Consider the following 15,622-nt stretch of genomic DNA (forward strand, 5'->3'; position numbering starts at 1 on the left):
CCTATTCTTCTCAAAGTATTTCAAAAAGTAGAAGAGGAAAGAAAGCTTCCAAATTTATTCTATGAGGGCAGCATTACCCTGATACCAAAACCAGATAAAGACACTACAAAAAAAGAGGACTACCGGCCAATATCTCTGCTGAATAAACATGTAAAAATCCTCAACAAAATATTAGCAAACTAAATCCCACAATACATTAAAAAAAACCATTCACCATAATCAATTGGGATTTATTGTGCAATAGTGGTTCAATATTTGCAAATCAATCAATGTGACATATCTCATCAATAAGAGAAAGGGTAAGAACCATATGATCATTTCAGTAGATGCAGAAAGAGCATTTCACAAAGTACAACATTCATTCATGATAAAAGCCCTCAACAAAGTAATTTTAGAGGGAACATACCTCAACATAATAAAGGTATCTGTGAAAAACCCACAGCTAACATTATACTCAATGGTGAAAAACTGAGATCCGTTCCCCAAAGGTCAGGAACAACAGAAGGATGACCATTCTCACCACTTTTATTCAATGTAGTACTGCAAGTCCTACCCACAGTAATTAGACAAGAAAAAGAAATAAAACTCATCCAAATTGGTAAGGAAGAAGTAAAACTTTCACTCTTTCACATAATACTGTATATAGGAAACCCTAAAGACTCCACCAAAAAACTACTAGAACTGATAAATGAATTCAGTAAGGTCTCAGGATACAAAATCAATGTACAGAAATCCATTGCATTTTATATACTAATAATGAAGCAGCAGAAAGAAATTAAGCAAGCAATCCCATTTCCAATTGCACCAAAAATAATAAAATACTTAGGAATAAACTTAACCAAGGAGGTGAAAGATCTGTACTCTGAAAACTACCTAACATTGATGAAAGAAATTAAGATGTTCCATATTCATGGCTTGGAAGAACAAATATTAAAAGTGTCCATACTACCCAAAATAATCTACATCTTTAATGTAATCCCTATCAAAATACCAACAGCATTTTTGGTTTAGAACAAACAATCCTAAAATTTGTATGGAACCACAAAAGACCCTGAATAGCCAAAGCAATCTTGAAAAGAAAAAACAAAGCTGTAGGTACCATGTTTTGATTTCACATTATATTATAAGGCTGTAGTAATCAAAACAGTATGGTACTGGCACAAAAATAGACACATAAATCAACAGAACAGAATAGAAAATCCAGGAATAAACCTGCAATTATATGGTCAATTAATCTTTCACAAAGAAGGCAAGAATATGCAATGGGAAAAAGTCTCCTTAGCAAATGGTGTTGGGAAAACTGGCCAGCAATATGCAAAAGAATGAAACTGGACTTTCCTACACCATACACAAAAATAAACTCAAAATGGATCAAGGACCTAGATATGAGACCTGAAATGATAAAAATCCTAGAAGACAGCACAGGCAGTAATTTCTCTGACATTGGCCATAACAACTTTTTTCTAGATATGTCTCCAGGGGTAATGGAAACAAAAGCAAAAATAAACTATTGGGACTACAACAAATAAAAAGCTTCTGCACGGCAAAGAAAACAACAAAACTAAAAGACAACCTACTGAATGGGAGAAGATATTTGCGAATGATACATCTGATAAAGGGTTAGCATCTAAAACATACAAAGAACTGATATAACTTAACACTAAAAAAAAAACCCAGACATTTCTCCAAAGACAAACAAATGGCCAACAGACACATGAAAAGATGCTCAACATCAATCATAATCAGGGAAAGGCAAATCAAAACCACGACGAGATACCATCTCACACCTGTCAGAATGGCTAAAGTCAAAACCACAAGAAACAATAAGTATTGGCAAGGATATGGAGAAAAAGAAATCCTTGTGCACTGCCGGTGGGAATGCAAACCAGGGCAGCAACTGTGGAAGACAGTATGGAGGTTTCTCAAAAATTTAAAAATAGAACTACCATATGATCTAGTAATCACACTACTGGGTATTTACTCTAAGTATATGAGAATACTAATTTGAAAGAATATATGCACCTCTATGTTTATTGTAGCATTATTTACAATAGCCAAATTATGGAAGCAGCCCAAGTGTCCAATAGATAAATGGATAAAGAAGATGTGGTATGTATATATGAATATGTGGCATGTATATACAAATATTATTCAGCCATGAATGAAATCTTGCTATTTGCAACAACCTGGGTGGATCTAGACAGTATAATGCTAAGCAAAATAAGTCAGTCAGAGAAAGACAAACAGCATATGGTTTCACTCATACGTGGAATTTAAGAAACAAAAGAAACAAAAGGGAAAAAAAAGAGACAAACCAAAAAACAGACTCTTAATTATGGAGAACAAACTGATTGTTACCAGAGAGGTCAGTAGGGGGATGGGTGAAATAGGTGAAGGATATTTAGAGCATACTTACTGTGATGAGCACTAACTGAGTAATGTATAGAATTGTTGAATCATTATACTGTATATCTGAAACTAATATAACAATGTATGCTAACTACCCTGGAATTAAAATTAAAAAATTAAACCCCCAAACAAACAAACAAAAATCTAGTATGGGATTAATATAAATCCTTGGTGAACAAAAAATAAAGCAGGAGAAAAAAATACTTAAAAACATAAACAGTTTTCCTGAAATAAACAAACTATTGTCATCTAAGACTATTATGTGTATAATATAGGGTAAATATGTTTTTATAGGATAATCTAATTCTAACAATTCTTATGTCTCTGAGAATCATGAGTCTCTGTGAAGGGAGATACAGATGTAATGTGGAGGTCAAAGGCTCTGTAGCAGTCCTAAATTTTGGATGGCGGTATTAAATATTTTATCCTAAAGTGTGTGTGTGTGTGTGTGTGTGTGTGTGTAGGCACAGAGGTAGGAGACAGTTGGATAGAAAAAAAAAAAAAAGGAAAGAAAGGAGGGTAGGGAGGAGGAGGAGAGGAAAAGACAGAAGGGAGAGAAGGAAGGAGATCTTCCCAAGCTCTATCCACCCAAGAAGCCTAAGAACTATGACCAACCCTGTAGCAATGAGCATCTCTAATACCAGAATTCTGGTCTTGACACCATTTCCCACTTAAAAACAAAACAAAGCAAACAAACATAACAACTCAAAACCAGGGCCTGTTGGAGAAACAGTTAATTCAGAGTCTCGGGCAGGAAATATACAAAATAAACCTAGAACATCTTGTCAGAAAGAGAGCAAGGAAGCTATGAAAGATTACTAGGTTGTATCAGAAGGATTTGGAGCAAACTTGAAGAGGCTCCTAATGGCCAAAGGTAGGACAATTGAGCATTTAAATAGATAACTGCAATTTATTAAAATCTCTCAAGTGTGAGGAAAGAAGTGAGCAGGGAGAGAATAGAAAGCAGGGTGCCCATTCTAGCAAGACCAAGGGAGAAAATTTCATGTCAGTTTGAGGGTTTAGTCATCTACAGTGGATTGAGCATAGTGATACTGAACCATGACTGTGTTTACAAACATGAATCTGGGACGATCTATTACTTAAGAACAATGAGAACAGCCATGAGCCTGCTGAAGCCTTTACCCAGAGTCAGGGCAGGCTTACTGCTACTAAATAAAGTTTGAAGGAATGGTGAAGGATAAAAATAAAGTGATGTTTTGATTATAATGCATGTGACTTGTTTATTCAATGTACCAGTTACATGCATAAAACTGAACACTGCCCCCATGGAGTGGATAATCTAGGAAAGATTTTACATGTACACAAATAACTATAATGTAAAATGTTAAGACATTAATGCCACAATGGAGACAAAATCAAAATTCTATAGTTCGGTAGACAGAAATATCATGTCTGACAATGGTGAGAGAGGAGTAGGATCTGAGCTGGTCTTTAAAGGATGAGTGGCATGTGGTGGGCAGAGATGAGAGGGAGAAGGTGCTAGCCTGAGGAAAATAGCTGGAAGAGAAATCCAGCATAGGAAAGCGCAGGGAGTGTTTTAAATCTCAATAGGAAATTCCAGTTGTCTGGAGAGGAAGGTGTGATGGAGGAGTGAGAGACAAGGCTAGACAGATGGATTGGGACCAGGCAACTGGACAGGACTTCATCACCAGTGTGAAGGTTTGGAATTTATCTTAGAGAGTCATTCAAAGTTTTTAAGTGGGATAAAGTCCTACCCACTAAGAGCATTTTAAGGTACAGGAAAGATAGGTTCAAAGAAAGAGCATGCAGAAGCAGAGAGACCAATGAGGAGGCCATCTCAGTCATTAAAGAATTGAGCTGCCATGGTGGCAGTGGGGGTGGAAAGGAAGAAGGAAGTGCCAGGAATATTTTGAATGAAAACTCAAAATTGATTTTGGATGAATGATTAGATAAGGAGTTGAGAAATTTGAAGCAGGTAAGGATAACTGAATCTACGTGATTGGAAAAAGCTGTGATTGGAGAGGAGCGAATTTTGTGCTTCTTAAACTTGAAGTATGTTGACTGGGAGGAGCAGGACAATTGAAATGAGAAACTGGAATCAGCCAGGGGCTGGGCAGGAAACAGTTTTGTGAGATAGGCTCATAATGCAATTCAGGGGGAATAAATGAGAACTCAAAGGGAGTGTACAGCAAGAAAAGAAGGGAATGGATGACAGGCCCTTGGGAGAGGCTGACGTTTGGTGAGGGTAGGAGGAATCAACAGAGGGTAGGGCAGAGACCTGGTGCAAATTCTCTGGCATATGCCGGAGTCTCCCAGGGCTTGGGCTGCCCCACAGTATAGATTATATCGACCTACCCCTTCCATCAGGCCTACTTGAGAGATGGCACACTATAGAGCAGCGCTTCACAATCTGTGATGAAAGGCCAGTTTTTCCTTTCCAATTTGTCGGAACCAATACTTCTGTAAAATCAGTATGAGTCAATAACGAAAAAAACAAATGATCAAGAGCTTGGATGTTTTGGCAATGTCAACCTGCTGTGAAATTTTCTGAAAGCTTACTTTCAATTTCTGTGCTTACATTGTGGTAAATATAAATACCAACATATCCAAGTAGTGCTAAGAGGAACTGACACCAAGACAGTATGCTATTTCCAGTTCTGTTATTAGCACTGTGACTATAGGCAAGCCTCTTAACTTTTCTGGGCTTACATTCCCTTGTTTGTAAAGTAAGACGATTATATTTGCCCTACGAAGTCTAGATGGTATGGTGTTTAAATGTTAGTTGACACTGAAATGGCCTAAATTATCATTCTGCCCATACTCACTTTCATGCCAAAGTGGGAAAGAACTATTTTCTTCTCCTGGGAGCCTTTCCCCTTCTGCTAATGTTTTGAAGTGTATGCTGTGTTTTGAGGCTGGAAGGCTGGTCAGGAAGAAGGACTTCAGGGAGCCAGATTTTCTGCAAAACTATTCTGAGCTAATCTCTAGTTGATTCTAATCATGGCACATCAAAATCACAGGAAATCTAAAACAAAAACCTGAATCTGAACCACAGGCCCCAGTGTACATAACAGGATCCATGATTCACCAGCTCAGGATTCCAGGCTACAGTGTGCGCACTTCCACATGCCCCAGTCAACCTGAAATGGTCAGTGGTGTTTATCATATCCTGTTCATCTTATAGGCTAATGCTAAACATAGTGCTAGGCATACAGTAGATGCCCAATAAATCTTTCTCAAGTAAATAAATGAACGAATGTGAATGCCTCATGTCCTTCAAAAGCCTTCTACACCCCAGGCTGACACTAACTTCTTCTTTATTCAGTGTCCCCCTAGCACTTCTTCTGTGAAGAAATTACCTGTTTCCTGTCATTTGCTAAAGGAATTGTGATTCACATCTCTAAAAAATGCCAATTTGGACTGAACTGTGGCCCTCCTCCTTCCCCAAATTCATGTTAAAGTCCTAATTCCCAATGTGACTGTATTTGGAGACGGGACCTATACGGAGGTTTTTAATAAAGGTTAAGAAAAGTAATAACAATAAGGCCTTAATCTGATAGGGCTGGCACTCTTAAAAGAAGAGGAAGACATCTCTCAATCTCTCTCTCTCACTCTCCCTGCACAGCATAGAGGAAAGGCCATATGAAGACATAGAGAGAAGACAGCTATCTGTAGATCAATAAAAGACTCCTCACGAAACAGAATTTGCCAGTATCTTGATCATGAACTGTGAAAAACTAAATTTTGTTGCTTAAGCCACCCAGTCGGTGGTGTTTTGTTATGGCAGCCCAAGCAGACTAATACAATGCCCTTCCCTGATCTTTCTCATGCATGCATCAGATGATGGAACAAAAGTAGGTCAATAACAGCAAGAAAACAGGAATATTCACAAATACATGAAAACTGAACAACTCTTGTACAACAATTGAGTCAAAAAGGAAATCAGAAGAAAATTTAAAAACATCTTAAGACAAACAAAATGAAAACAAAACATAGCAAAACCTATGGGATGCAAGAAAAGCAGTAATAAGAAGGACATTCATAGTGATAAATGGTTGAATTAAAAAAGGAAGATCACAAATAGATAATAAGTTTACACCTCAAAGAACTAGAAAAAGAATAAACTAGGCTCAACATTGGCAGAAGAAAGGCAAATGAAGGTCAGAGCAGGAAAAAAAAGACCCAAGGGGGTAAAAGATATGTACCCACAAAAACTATATAATATTGATGAAAGAAATTGAAGATGACACAAAAAAATGGAAAGATATTCTGTTTACGGATTGAAAGAATACTGTTAAAATGTCCACACTACTGAAAGCAATCCATATTTTCAATACAATCCTTATCAAAATTCCAATGGTATTTTTCATAGAAACAGAAAAAACAAGCCTAAAAATTCATATAGAAGTACAAAACACCTTGAAAGCCAAAGCAATCTTGAGCAAGAACAAAACTGGAGACATCACATTGCTTGCTTTCAAACTGTACTGTAAAACTACAGTAATCAAAATAGTATGGTATTGGCATAAAATCAAACACACAGACCAATGGAATAGAATCAAAAGCCCAGAAATAAACCCACACATACATGGTTAAATTTTCAACAAAGATGTCAAGAATAAACAATGTGGAAAGGAGAGTTGCTTCAATAAATAATATTGGGGAAACTGGATATACACAAGCAAAAGAATGAAATTGGGACCCCTACCTTATACCATACACAAAAGTCAACAAAATATAATAAAGACTTGTACATAAATAAGACCTGAAACCATTAAACTCCTAGAGGAAAACATAGTAGGTAACGTTCTTGACATTGGTCTGGCACTGAATTTTTGGATTTGCCACCAAAAGCTAAGGCAACAAAAGCAAAAATAAACAAGTGGGACTACATCAAACTAAAAAGCTTCTGTACAGCAAAGGAAAGCATCCACAAAAGGAAAAGGCAACCTATGAAGTAGGAGAAAATATTTACAAATGACATATCCAATAAAGGGTTAATATCCAAATTATATGAGAAACTCCTACAATTCAATAGCAAAGACCCCCCCACATATTCTAATTTAAAAAATGGTCAAAGGACTTGAAAAGACTTTTTTTTCCAAATAAGACAAACAACTGGCTAGCAGGTACATGAAAAGATGCTCAACATCACTAATCATTAGGGAAATGCAAATCAAAACCACAATAAAATATCATCTTACACCTGTTATGACAGTTATTATCAAAAAGAAATAAGTGTTGATGAGGATGTGGAGATAAGGGACCTTGTGCACTGTTGGTAGGAATGTAAACTGGTACAGGCACTATAGAAAACAAGTTGGAAGTTCCTCAAAAAATTAAAAACAGAACTACCATATGATCCATATATCTCATTTCTGGGTATACTCTAAACAAAACAAAATCATTATCTCAAGGAGATATCTGTACTCTCATTGTAATTGTAGCATTACTTATGATAGTCAAGATATTGGAACAACTTAACTATCCTTCAAAGGATGAATGGATAAAGAAAATGTAAGATACACACACACACACACACACACACACACACACACACACACAAATGGAATATTATTCAGCCTTTAAAAAGGAAATCTTGTTATTTGCAACAATACGATGACTCTGAAGGGCATTTCACCAAATGAAATAAGCCAGATAGAAGATGAATAACATACATTTTCACTTATATGTGGAAATTAAAAAAAAAAATCAAACTCATAGAACTAGAGCAGATTGGTGGTTGCCAGGCGCTGGGGGAAATAGGGAGAGATTGGTGAAAAGGCATATTAACTTTCAGTTATAAGATGAATAACATATCAAGATCTAATGTATTGTATGGTGACTATAGTTGTTAATACTTTATTGTATAATTGAAATTTAGGTAAGAGAGTAGATTTTAAGTGTTTTCATCACCTCCCACAAAATGAAATATGTGAGTGAGGTGATGGATTTGTTAATTGTGAGAATTCATTTACAATTTATTTATATATCAAATCATCACTTTGTATACTTTTTTAAAAAGATTTTATTTATTTATTTATTTGAGATAGTGTGAGCAAGCACATGAGCTGGGGGGAGGGGCACGGGGAGGAGGGCCAGAGAGAGCGGAGAGAGAATCCCAAGCAGATTTCTGAGAGCCAGAGCCAGATGTGGCCTGATCCCACCATCCAAAGATCATGACCTAAGCCGAAATCAAGAGTTGGGCACTCAACTAAGCCACCCAGGCACCCCCACTTTGTACACTTTAAATACATCATCATTTGATCAATTATACCTTGATAAGACAAAAAGAATTTTAGTCCATTTCCCTCATTTTAGAAAGGTAGATATGAAGGTCAAGAGAGGTGTTAGGAGATTGAAACTGCAAATTATAAAAACGAAAAATATTTGTAAACCACATGGCTGATAAAGGGTTAATAACCAAAATAAACTGGATGTGTCGGTTTTTCAGTAAATGGAGGGATGAGAATCTCAAACATATTGGAGGTTCAGCAACATCATGCATTTCCTTCCTCCATTACAAAAAAAATTCAAGACAGGGAGAAGTGATTTCAGTAACTGCCATCTCCAGTATGCTTGAGTACTTAAAGTTTGTGCTATTCTACTGCCCTCTGCTGGATGTATGTGATACTTGTAACCTCAAAACCAGTTCTAGAGTGGTAGCAATAGTAATCATTATCATACCAGCAGCAACATTAAAGGTAAAGCACTGTACTAAGTGCTTTACATGTACTATCTTATTCAGTCCTCTTAATAACTCTATGGCTAGAAAATTGCTATTCTCTAGGTGAGGAACCTGGAGGTTCAAAGGCAAGCAACCCGACTAAGTTTACACAACTAAAGGGAACTGGGAATTAAATACTAACTCTAGAGACCAGTACTTACTTATCTCCTGTTTACTAAAACGTTCATGCTCCCAACTGTATTGGAGATAAATCTGGAAAGGATTATCATTTGAGACTTGTTGATTCACTGATTAATAATGGAATCAAGAAAAGGACTTTTATTCTAAAAAGCCCAAATATCTTCTAATTTTTCTCTCTCAAGCCCCCAAATTATTCAAAAAGGAAGTTTACTCAATTAAAAGCAGGACAAAGTGTTTCTTAGGGCTTCTCAATGTGTGATCCATGAATCTCCTGCATTAGAATCATGTGAGTTGCTGGTTCAATATGCAGAATCCCAGGCGCCAGGATGTACTGTGGAGGTAGAGGGAACAGGACTTGTCACTGACACGTGGTATTTGTTACTAGTGTAGGCATGGACAGAAAAAGGAAGCAAAGATGATTCCTAGGATTTTTTGCTTAGCAACTGGATTGGTAGTAATGACATTAACTGAGATGGAAGATTGGAAGAAGATTGGGTTTTTACTGTCAGCAGCCCAGTTGTGGTAGTTGGTGTTTGGTAGTGGATATAAAACTGGGAGTTTTGGTTTAGACATGTTAAGTTTGTAACGTCAATAGGTAGCCAAATAAAAATGGAAAACAGCAGAAACCACAAAGGAAATAACTGAGATCCAATTTTTTGATTCAGAACTGTATTTAAGACCTATCCATATTGTGTCATGTTTATCTATTCTAATTGCTGTACAGTACCTTGTAACCCTACCAATGAAAATGGCCAGATCGCTTCCAACTCCTGTTACCACAAACAATATAGCAAAGGCAACCTCACAACCATCCCCTAGTAAAATAATAATATATAGATTAGTCCTTGTCCTCAGTTCTTGACACAGGGATCCTAAAACTCTTAGAAATTCCTAAGTGATAAGAACACTAAGAGCATCTTTTGTTCTACTGAGGTGATTCTGGATGGTTCTTAGTTGGCTGCTGGTCACCAGAAAGACTGAGCTATGATTAGAAGTTTGGAATTTTCAGTACCACACCTCATCCTCTAGAAAGGGGAGAGGGACTAGAAATAGAATCATGCCTATGTGAGCAAGTCTTCAGAAAACCTCAGTAGTAAAAGATTCAGAGAGCTTCGAGTTGGCTGAACACATTCACACTGGGAGGGTGAGGCACCCCAACTCCACAAGGATAAAAGCTCTTGTGCTCAGGACCCTCCCAGACCTTGCCCTATGTATCTCTTCATCTGGCTGTTCATCTGTATCCTTTATCATATCCTTTAATAAACTGGTAAACATAAGTGTTTCTCTGAGTTCTGTGAACCACTTTAGCAAATTAATCGAATCTGAGGATATTGTGGGAACCTTTAATTTTGTAACCAAATCAGACATAATTTGTAACCTGGGGACCTATCACTTACTGTTGGTATCTGAAGTAGGGTGGGCACAGTTTTGTGGGATGGAGCCCTTAACCTGTGGGTCTGATACTATCTCCAGGTAGTGAGAATGGAGTTAAATTGGGGGACACCCAACTGGTGTCACAGAAAACTGCTTGGTGCTGGAAAAAACTTCTACACATTTGGTAACTAGAAGTAAAGTGTTCTACATGAGAAACAGGTGGAAAACTGAGTTTGTCTAATACATCCCTATAAGGTCTTCTGCAACCGTTTCTTTGATTATACACTCAAGAGTGAGACATTCTTAATTTGACGAGGTACTACCTACCAGATTCTCTCCTAAGATGGCTGAATCCGTTCACACTCTAGCAGTGCACAGGGTTGGTTCCAATATCTTCACATGTCTTTGAATGCCTGTCATTATCAAAACAAATGTTTGCCAACTAAACAGGTATAAAGAAGCATCTTCCTTTAACATCTTTCTGGTAAGTTTATCTTAATACAGTTCTTAGCTCTTGGGGGTTTTCTTCTATAAATTGCCTATTCAAACATATTTTATATTTAAAAAAAATTAGAATTCGTGGACTTAGTGAATCTAAAAGACGGCCCACAGTAATCCTTGCCTCATGGCATTAACGTCTTTGTGTTGTTTCCTTCCACACTGGGTAGGGCAGATCTGCGTAACCAACTGGATATTAAGGAAATTACAGTGTGTAAATTCTCAGAGTAGGTCATAAAAGATGACGGTTTCTGCTTTATTCTCTTACATGACTTGCTCTGGGGGAAGCCCGCTGACATGTCCTGAGGACATTTAAGGAACATTATGGGGAGGTACACAAGGTAAGACGTAGCTACCAGCCAGCACCAACCTGCTGGTCCTCTGGCAAGTGAGAGAGTCTTTTTAGAAGTGGATCTTCTAGAATGTGAAGTCAAGCCTTCGAGTACCTGTAACCATGGCCAACATGCATGATGCAACATCATGAGACCCTGACCCAGAAACGGCTAAGTCACTCCCAAACTTCTAACCTATAGACACTGTAAGAGATAATATGTGCTTATTATTCTCTTAAGTCACTACATTTTGGGGTAATTTGTTATACAAAAGATTAACTGACACCCTGATTGTTCTCTGTTGTTGATTTGTAGGACTTCCCTGCATAGTCTAAAAAGATGAGTCCCCTATCAGTTTTAGACTTTATGAATATCCCCTTCCAAACTACCATTTGTCTATTAAATTTGTTTGTATTGTCTTTTTAAAATCTGTAATTTTGATATAGTAAAATTCATTTATTTTCTGCATAATGGTTCATGCTGGGTAAGGGGAACGGCTGGTAATGTTTAAGACTTCTACATTCTAGGTCACAAGATATTTCCTATATTTTCTTCTAGGAAGTTTTTAATTTCACCCTCTATGGGTGTTTTTGGCCTACTTCTATACTCTCATCAGACCAGGTTGACCTCAATTCAGGCATATATAATTTTTCACTGCAAGAATATGCTCCCTTGTTTGGACGTAGAAAGAGTATAAATTATAAATACAAAGCATTTTCCATCCTGTAGCTTAACAAGTAGTAAGCTTTACCTATGAATCAAACTTACTAGAGCTCATGTGCTTGTAAAAGAATTCCTTCTAACAAGACCGTTTTTCTTACTTACCTAATACTTTAGGAGAATCTAGACTTAAGTTGCTTGGTTGTCTCTCCTTACTTCAAATAGAAGTCCAAATCCTACAAAACAAACTACATTCTTTAAACAACTGAATTTTGCAGAGTGCTTTGGGAGCTCTCAAGTCATTATCACACTATCCTGTATTTTCAGGATAAGTCATTCATGTGCAGAGGTCAGAATAAAAATAACCACCACTTGGCTTAACTGAATATATCTTGAAATCGGTGTTAAAAAAACATGAAGACTTTTGCCTCAAGATGCAGAGACCTGGAAAAAGTTATTTCTTCCATCCTTGCAGCAAAAAAAGAATAAAACTGGCTTCAAATTTAAGACTTCATGTGAATCCACAGGAGACCTAAGGTTGCAAAGGAAACAACCGATCCAAAGTCTTTCCTGCAGGAAAAAGGAGAGGTGACATAAGCCCACCTGAGGTAGTATAGCTGGAATAGCCGGCAAACAGGTGAAGGCAGACTCCAGAATGGCAAAAACTGTGAACCCTTGGGACCAAAGATACTGGGGGGAGTCCACATTGTCTCATAGGCTCTTCTTCCACTGGCACTCTACCTGGCACTCACAAAAAAGATCAGAAGGAACCCTAAGAAATATCCACTGTGGTGGAGACCCAGGGTAGGGGAATAGCAGCTCTGCACGAGGCTGAAATTCCACCAAGATTCTTCCCCTCTATCTCCACTACAGAACAAAATTCCTTCAAGAATACAAACTATCAAACTCAAGAATAAATAGTAGGTATAAAGAAAGTAATTGTATCTGTATTTAAAACTTTCCAAAAACTCTCAAGGCCCAGATGGTTTTACAGGAAAATTCTAATTCTATGCAGTATTTTCAAGAAAATAGAGAAGGAAAACTTCTCAACTCATATTATGAGGCTAACATTACTGTAAAACCAAAATCAAAGACATGAGAAGAAAACCACTCACAATATCCCTCATAAACATAGATGTAAAATTCATCAATAAAATTTCAGCAAATTGAATCCAGCAGTATATAAAAATAATACATGGTTCATCTGAGGAATGAAAGGCTGTCTTAACAATCAATGTAATCCCTATTACAAACATAATACAAAACACTATATGATTGTTTCAGTAGATACAGAAGACAAATTTGACCAAATCGAACATTTATAATAGAAATGCTCAGCAAACTAGAGACAGAAGGGAGACTCCTTAACCTAATAAATGGCATATACAACTAACATCCTACCTAATGGTGAGAAACTGAGTGCTTTTGCCCAAAGATCAGGAAGAGGTAAGGATGTCCACTCACATTACTCCTAATCAACACTGTATTGGAAGTCATATCCAGTTGAATGAATTAAGAAAAATATAAGATACACAGATTGGAAAGAAAGGAGTAAAACTATATTTGCAGAAGATATGACTATCTATGTAGAAAATCTAAAAGGACTTGCAACGAACAACAGGAACTAAAAACGAATTTGGCAAGGACGCAGAACACAACATCATTATATGAAAGTCAGTTGTATTCCTATTACAAGCAATAAACCATTGGAATCTGAAGATAAGAAACCTAGCAGACACCACCTTAACCAACTGCTTCCTAACATAATGCAAAGAGAAGGGCACACCAGCTCTGTGATATTCTTTTCCAATTTTTTTTTTTTTAAAGATCTTATTTGTCAGAGAGTGAGAGAAAGCACAAGCAGGGGGAGAGGCAGGCAGAGGAAAAAGCAGGCTCTCCGCTGAGCAAGGAGCCTGATGTGGGACTTGATCTCAGGACACTGGGATCATGACCTGAGCCAAAGGCAGATGTTTACACCCAGGCATCCCTTTTCTCAAAATTTTTAACCTCAATCTAATCATGAGAAAACATCAGGTAAATCCAAATCGAGGGGACATTGTCCAAAATTTCTGATCATTACTCTTTGAAAGTATCAAGGTCATGAAAGACAAAGACAGAAACTGTCACAGATTAGAAGGGACTAAGACATGAAAACTAAATGCAATGTAGTATCCTGGACTGGATTCCAGAACAGAACAAAGACATTAAGTGGAAAAACCGGGGGAATGTGAATAAAATATGCAGTTTAGTTAATAGTATGGTATCAATGTTAATTTCTTAGTTTTGATAAACATAATTATGGTTATGGAAGATACTAACATTAGAGGAAGCCGGGGGAAGGATATATAGGACTTGTGATGCTTCAGTAAATATAAAATTATTTCAAAATAAAAAGTCAAAAAAAAAAAAAAAAGAAAGAAACTATTACCAATTGCTACTATTTATACAAATCAGACATTTAAAAATACCATGAAGCTAATATAAAAAGTAAACTGGTTGCAAAGGCTTTTAAGATTGTCATCCATAATCTGAATTTCAATTTCATCAAAACAACCCATGTTGTCATAAAAATCCTATGAACTTATAAAAACACATTTATATCATTACAAATCCATTTTTGTTGTATGTATTAAGGATCCCTATGAAGATTTCAATTGGAAAAAATATCTGAAACTAAAAAGGTTTGACCAGCAAAATTATTTATGCCACCCAGTAGTGGTAGTGACTGAGATAAATAAGACTGCTAACTTAAAAAGGTTAGAGGTTATTTGTACTTTCGGTAAGATTTAACTGGGAACAAAGGTGGACCATGTGATAATATCTAATAATGGATATCATTTAGATTGAAGGTATTCAAAAATAGAATATATCAGTAAAATCAAGTTGGAAAATAAGAAAGAAAAAGAGCTTGCTGGCTTTATGAGCAAGCAGGATACCTGGTATATTAGGGGATGATGCCCATGTTTGTATCTCCATATCATACCGTATCAGACAGCACCTTAACTCCACCAAGTCATTATCTCTATTAGAGAGACTCCCTTGCAATATAAGAACTGAACTACAATTGGAAAAGGGAGAAAAGTAAAGGGGCACTGAAAGTAAGGAGAGTATTCTTAAATGATGAGAAGAGAGAAAAAAAAACACAACAACTAAGATTCCTTAAAGGCAGGGTTAGCCATTCCATTATGTGCAGAATGGAAAGAACAGGGACAAGAGGCAAAGTATAAAGAGAATGTCCTAATGGGCATTCTGGTCCTACTCTTTCGCTGTCCCACAGAATACATTTGACCTTTCTGAACTACATCCAGACCTACATACTGATGTGATTCAACAGAGACCCTTTTAAAGGCTAATATTCTACTATGCAATCACAATTGGAGAAATAGTCCTGAATCCTTAATATAAAATAATTTTGGTGGTATCAACTTACGAAAACAATCAGGAAACAAGGTGAATATTAGCATATTTCCTGCCACACAGTAAGTGCTTCATAAATATT

At 36.8% G+C, this 15,622-nt stretch overlaps 1 protein-coding gene across 2 annotated transcripts in view; it reads right to left on the reverse strand.

Annotated features, from left to right (window-relative positions):
* The window catches only part of BTLA (B and T lymphocyte associated), a 61,123-nt gene extending 47,203 nt beyond the window's left edge, over positions 1 to 13,920 (reverse strand). The window contains exons 1-3 of one of the 2 annotated variants that reach the window (XM_040621235.1): positions 12,568 to 13,920; positions 12,289 to 12,359; positions 10,961 to 11,046 (exon numbers count right to left, since the gene is read on the reverse strand). The gene's annotated coding sequence lies outside the window, so the exon portion shown is untranslated. Of the gene's footprint in view, positions 1 to 10,960 lie in introns of both variants that reach the window. The other variant, XM_008706592.2, reaches the window with a different exon arrangement.
* Between the last annotated feature and the right edge of the window lie 1,702 nt (positions 13,921 to 15,622).

The sequence above is a fragment of the Ursus maritimus genome, unplaced genomic scaffold (genome assembly GCF_017311325.1).
Source record: "Ursus maritimus isolate PB19 unplaced genomic scaffold, ASM1731132v1 scaffold_4, whole genome shotgun sequence".
Classification (NCBI taxonomy): domain Eukaryota; kingdom Metazoa; phylum Chordata; class Mammalia; order Carnivora; family Ursidae; genus Ursus; species Ursus maritimus.